The 5979-nt window shown below is 47.8% G+C and overlaps 1 pseudogene; it reads right to left on the bottom strand.

Moving 5' to 3' along the window:
• Positions 1–1765: 1765 nt before the first annotated feature.
• On the bottom strand, positions 1766–2090 carry LOC102141404 (selenoprotein K-like; annotated as a pseudogene).
• Between the last annotated feature and the right edge of the window lie 3889 nt (positions 2091–5979).

The raw sequence follows: 5979 nt of genomic DNA, 5'->3' as shown, positions 1-5979 counted from the left end.
TCTCGCTCTGTTGCCCAGGCTGGAGTGTAGTGGCACGATCTCGGCTCACTGTAAACTCTGCCTCCCGGGTTCACGCCATTCTCCTGCCTCAGCCTCCCAAGTAGCTGGGACTACAGGCGCCCGCCACCATGCCCAGCTAATTTTTTTTGTATTTTTCACTGTGTCAGGGTTTCACTGTGTTAGCCACGATGGTTTCGATCTCCTGACCTCGTGATCTGCCCCCCTCGGCCTCCCAAAGTGCTGGGATTACAGGCCTGTGCCACCACGCCCGGCCGACATTTCTTTGCTCCTTTTTTTTTTTTTTTCAGGATGGCGTCTTGCTCTATCTCCCAGGCTGGAGTGCACTGGCGCAATCTCAGCTCACTGCAAACTCTGCCTCCCAGGTTCAAGCAGTTCTCCTGCCTCAGCCTCCCAAGTACCTGGGATTACAGGCGTGTGCCACCAGGCTCGGATAATGTTTTTGTGTTTTTAGTAGAGATAGGGTTTCTCCATGTTGGTCAGGCTGGTCTCGAACTCCTGACCTTGTGATCTGCCCTCCTCAGCCCAAAGTGCTGGGATTATAGGCATGAGCCACTGAGCCCGGCTTTACTCTTTTTTTTTTTTTTTTGATCATGGCTTACTGCATCCTCTATCTCTTGGGCTTAAACGAGCCTTCTGCTTTAGCCTCCTGAGTAGCTGGGACTACAGGCTCACACCACCACATTCAGCTAATTATTATTATTTTTTTTTGGTAGAGATGAAGTCTCACCATGTTGCCCTGGCTAGTGTCAAATTTCTGTCTTCAAGTTAGCCTCCTGCCTCAGCCTCTCAAAGTGCTGGGATTGTAGGCGTGAGCCACCGTGTACAGTCTCCTTTACTCTAAATTCCACAAGCCTTTGATTTCAATTCTCTAACAGTCTGAGCTCGATTCTAACTAGTATCCTAGGGTAGCCAGTAAAAGTGTTTATGGCTTTGGAATCAGAAATACCCTTGGTCATATCTGGGGTCTAGCATTTATGAGCTGTGTGACCTTGGCACCTTGGAGAAATCACTTCCCCTTTCTGAGCCTTAGTTTCCTCTTCTGCAAAATGGAGATACTAGTGACTGCTTCACAAGGCTGCAATGAAGGTTATTTTTATTTTTTTGGAGAGGGAGTCTCGCTCTGTCACCCGGGCTGGAGTTCAGTGGCATGATCTAGGCTCACTGCAACCTCCACCTCCTGGGTTCAAGCAATTCTACTGTCTCAGCCTTCCGAGTAGCTGAGATTACAGGTGCCCACTACTACACCCACTAATTTTTGTATATATTTTTAAAGATTCATGAGACAAATATACTAAAGATAAAAATTAATTGAAGAGCACAGATATGGTATGCATACTGAGAACAAGTTAACAATGAACAGTATTTCAGAAGTTGAAAAGGTGACACTAAAAGTGCTACATACACAGCCTTTTATTTATTTTATTCAGATTCAGTGTTTTCATGAATTTAATATAAAGATGAGGAGTCCATTCTGCAACCTAAAAATATGTACTTGTGAAAACTATGTTAATACTTTAATAAACTATACAAAAAAGGTAATGAGACACATATGTGTATTTATGGAACTGCATGTCAGTCAGGTCAATTACCTGCAGAGGGAATTCCCAGCGTGTCCTCATTCATCTGTGAGGACACAGAGCAGTTCTTGTTTAGACACACACATTCATCTATTGCTCAGCATGGTCAGCGCTCCACTTCTTGACGGTTTCCTTCTGCTATGGATGTGCATGTCCAGTTGTCTGCTTCTTAGAGTAGACATTTACCTTCCTCATCCACCAGCCACTGGAGAAGGACTGGGGCCATGCAGAGGATTGATTCTACCCATTCTTCAGCGAGGGTTTCCTGGTGGCCCTCTTCCATCATCATATCTGGAATCAGATGAGTTTCCATAGTTTCTTCTTTGTTTCACATCTTGCCGAAACAGAGTTTTGAAAAACAAAACCACAAACTTAGCTATTCCCCAGAAGAAATCTGTTATCAAAGATAATCTCCACGGAGACTGACTCTGGCTGCCCGACACTTGTCCGTTCGAGATGTAAACCATCTTGCCCCACTTCCCCGCTTCGGAGTCTAATTTCTGTATTTTTTTTTTTTTTTTTAGATGGAGTTTCACTCTTGTTGCCCAAGCTGGAGTGCAATGGCACGATCTCAGCTCACTGCAACCTCCGCCTCCTGGGTTCAAGCGATTCTCCTGCCTCAGCCTCCCAAGTAGGTGGGATTACAGGTGCCTGCCACCATGCAGGCTAATTTTTTGTGTTTTTAGTAGAAACGGGGTTTCATCATGTTAGCCAGGCTGGTCTCTAACTCCTGATCTCAGGTGATCCGCCCGCCTCGGCCTCCCAAAGTGCTGGGATTACAGACGTGAGCCTCCGCACCTGGCCAATTTCAGTATTTTTTAGTAGAGATGGGGTTTCACCATGTTGGCCAGGCTGGTGTCGATCTCCTGACCTCAAATGATCTGCCCACCTTGGCCTCCCAAAGTGTTGGGATTACAAGTGTGAGCCACCTCACCTGGCCTGCAATAAAGATTAAAAGGCAACATAATGGAAGTACCTGATTTGGTTTCCATCCCATAGGGCCCCTCAGAGCTTTAGATTTTAGAAGCCTCTTATCCACCACTTAGATATAAACCTTTTTCAGGCTACAGTACAGTGTCACAGTGGGCTCATTATTTCATCTCTGAGCCTCAGTTTCTTCATCTGTGTAATGGGGATAATAATAGGACCTACTTCCTAGGCCGCCTTGAGGGTTAAACGAGATGATCCATGGAAAGCACTTATTATGGAAGGCATTTGGTCATGTGAACTCTCATTGTTACTGCCATCACTGGGTCTGGGAAGCCAGGAGTATAGGAATTCCTGATCCCTGCCCTAGAGCCCATGCAGAGGGACCTCCCTCTCTGACCAGGACCCCAGACACTTGATACAAGGGTTTGAGCTTGTGGAGACTTTCGTTTTTTGTTTTTTTTTGAGTCAGAGACTTGCTCTGTTGCCCAGGCTGGAGTGCAGTGGCACCATCTCTGCTCACTGCAACCTCTGCCTCCTGGGTTCAAGTTATTCTTGTGCCTCAGCCCCTGGGTGGCTGGGATCACAAGCATGTGCCACCAAGCCCAGCTAATTTTTGCATTATTATTATTAGTAGTAGTATTACTTTTGAGATGGAGTCTTGCCCTGTTGCCCAAGCTGGAGTGCAATAGCACGATCTCGGTTCACTGTAATCTCTGCCTCTGGGGTTCAAGGGATTCTCCTGCCTCAGCCTCTCAAGCAGCCGAGATTACAGGCACCCGCCATCATGCCTGGCTAATTTTTATCTATCTGTCTGTCTGTCTGTCTATCTATCTATCTATCTATCTATCTATCTATCTATCTTTTTTTTTTTTTTTTTTGAGATGGAGTCTCGCTCTGTCGCCCAGGCTGGAGTGCAGTGGCGCGATCTCAGCTCACTGCAAGCTCCGCCTCCTGGGTTCACGCCATTCTCCTGCCTCAGCCTCCCGAGTGGCTGGGACTACAGGCGCCCGCCACCTCGCCCGGCTATTTTTTTGTATTTTTTAGTAGAGACGGGGTTTCACCGTGTTAGCCAGGATGGTCTCGATCTCCTGACCTCGTGATCCGCCCGTCTCGGCCTCCCAAAGTGCTGGGATTACAGGCTTGAGCCACCGCGCCCGGCCTATCTTTTTTTTTTTGAGATGGAGTCTCGCTCTGTCACCAGGCTGCAGTGCAGTGGCGTGACCTCGGCTCACTGCAACCTCCACCTCCCGGGTTCAAGTGATTCCCCTGCCTCAGTCTCCCACGTAGCTGGGACTACAGGCATGTGCCACCACGACTGGGTAATTTTTTTTTTTTTGAGACAGCGTCTAGCTCTGTCACCCAGGCTAGAGTGCAGAGGTGTGATCTTGGCTCACTGCAACCTCCACCTCCTGAGTTCAAGCCATTCTCCTACCTCAGCCTCCTGAGTAGCTGGGATTAGAGATGTGTGCCACCACGCCCAGCTAATTTTTGTATTTTTAGTAGAGACAGGGTTTCACCATGTTGGCCAGGCTGGTCTCGAACTCCCGACCTCAAGCAATCCGCTCAACTTGGCCTCTCAAAGTGCTGGGTTTATAGGCATGAGCCACTGCGCCTGGCCAAGTTTTTGTATTTTAGTAGAGACAGGGTTTCACCATGTTGGTCAGGATGGTCTCTATCTCCTGACTTCGTGATCCATTGGCGTTGGCCTCCCAAAGTGCTGGGATTACAGACTTGAGCCACTGTGCCCGGCTAATTTTCGTATTTTTGTAGAGATGGGGTTTTACCATGTTGGCCAGACTGGTGTTGAACTCCTGACCTCGGGTGATCCACCCGCCTAGGCCTCCAAAGTGCTGGGATTACAGGTGTGAGCCACTGTGCCTGGCCAGAGCTTACAGAGACTTTAGTAGGCTGGGCAGCCTCTCTCCCCTTTTTTTTCCCCTTCTCCCGCTCCTATCCCTTGGGAGTGAACTGTTTTCCTCTGGGAGCTCTGCCTGGGGCTTGGCAGGGAGCCAGGCCTATGTGTATCTATCTGGGAGGCCAATTTCTGAGCCACAGCAGAGAGGCATCGGCTGATCACAGGGTAGGGGTAGAGCATTCCTGCAGCTGCAGGGTTCTTGGGGGTAGCTACTAGTGATTGGCACTGCCTATCAAGTGTGATCACAAACACACACACACCCATACTCACATACAGACATACACACATGCATGCACATGTCGCTGTTTCCTTGGCTCTACATCTTCTTTCTATGTTAGCCCCTTTGCACACATCACTCCTTCCCCTCTTTCCTGTTATAGCCACAGAAAACTGTCCCCTAGAGGAGAAATCCTCTCTTAGGGATCTTTCTCAGCAAGTTTGTCTGGGCCTCATTAAGTCTTTTTAAAGCAGGGCAGTACGTGGGGGGACTTTTAAGGATCTGGTTCCAGGCTTTGGTCCTGGGAAAGGAACTTCAATTCCCTGCTGGTCTCTTGCCTCCTGCCGGGTCTGTCCTCCCCTCCTTTCTCTACCACTGGAGTGAAGCTTCCACAAGCCAAGTAGGCTGTAGTTATTTATCACAAGTGCTTACCCCAAATTCCTCAGGCTGTCCTACAATCTTTAAGTTCAGTCATACTTTTAAGATATCAATGCCTATATACAATGCTATATTCCTTCACTGCCTCCCTCCTCTCCTTCTTTTCTCTCACTTTCTTTCATTCATTTTTGAGACAGGGCCTTGCTCTGTCACCCAGGCTGGAGTGCAGTGGCATGATTGTGGCTCACTGTAGCAGCCTCAAACAGGCCTCCTACTGCAGCTTCCCAAGTAGCTGGGAGTACAGGTGCACATTACCAAGCCTGGCTAATTTCTTTACTTTGTAGAGATGGAGTCTTGCTAAGTTGCCCAACTGGTCTCAAATTCCTAGCCTCAAGTGATCCTTCATCCTCGGAATCCCATATATATATGTATGAAAGACCCTGGGTTCTTTTTCTAAACCTGTGTCTCTCCTGTTTTGACACCACTCTAACTTAAAACAATTCCTTTTGTTGTTCGTTTTTTTTTTTTTTTTTTTTTTTTTTTTGAGACAGAGTCTCACCCTATCACCTAGGTTGGAGTGCAGTGGTGCAATCTCTGCTTGCTGCAATCTCCGCCTCCCGGGTTCAAGTGTTTCTCCTGCCTCAGCCTCCTGAGTAGCTGGGATTACAGGTGTCTGCCACCATGCCCCGCTAATTTTTAAATATTTTTAGTAGAGATGGGGTTTCGCTATGTTGGCCAGGCTGGTCTGGAACACCTGACCTCAAGTGATCCACCCACCTCAGCCTCCCAAAGTATTGGGATTACAGGCGCGAGCCACTGTGCCTGGCCCTGAGTTTGCTTCCTTCCTTCCTTCCTTCCTTCCTTCCTTCCTTCCTTCCTTCTTTCTTTCTCTTTCTTTTTCTTTCTTTCTTTCTTTCTTTCTTTCTTTCTTTCTTTCTTTC

Source organism: Macaca fascicularis, chromosome 10 (genome assembly GCF_037993035.2).
Source record: "Macaca fascicularis isolate 582-1 chromosome 10, T2T-MFA8v1.1".
Classification (NCBI taxonomy): domain Eukaryota; kingdom Metazoa; phylum Chordata; class Mammalia; order Primates; family Cercopithecidae; genus Macaca; species Macaca fascicularis.
The sequence above is the reverse complement of the archived record's forward strand: the minus strand, read 5'-3'. Positions and strand labels throughout refer to the sequence as shown.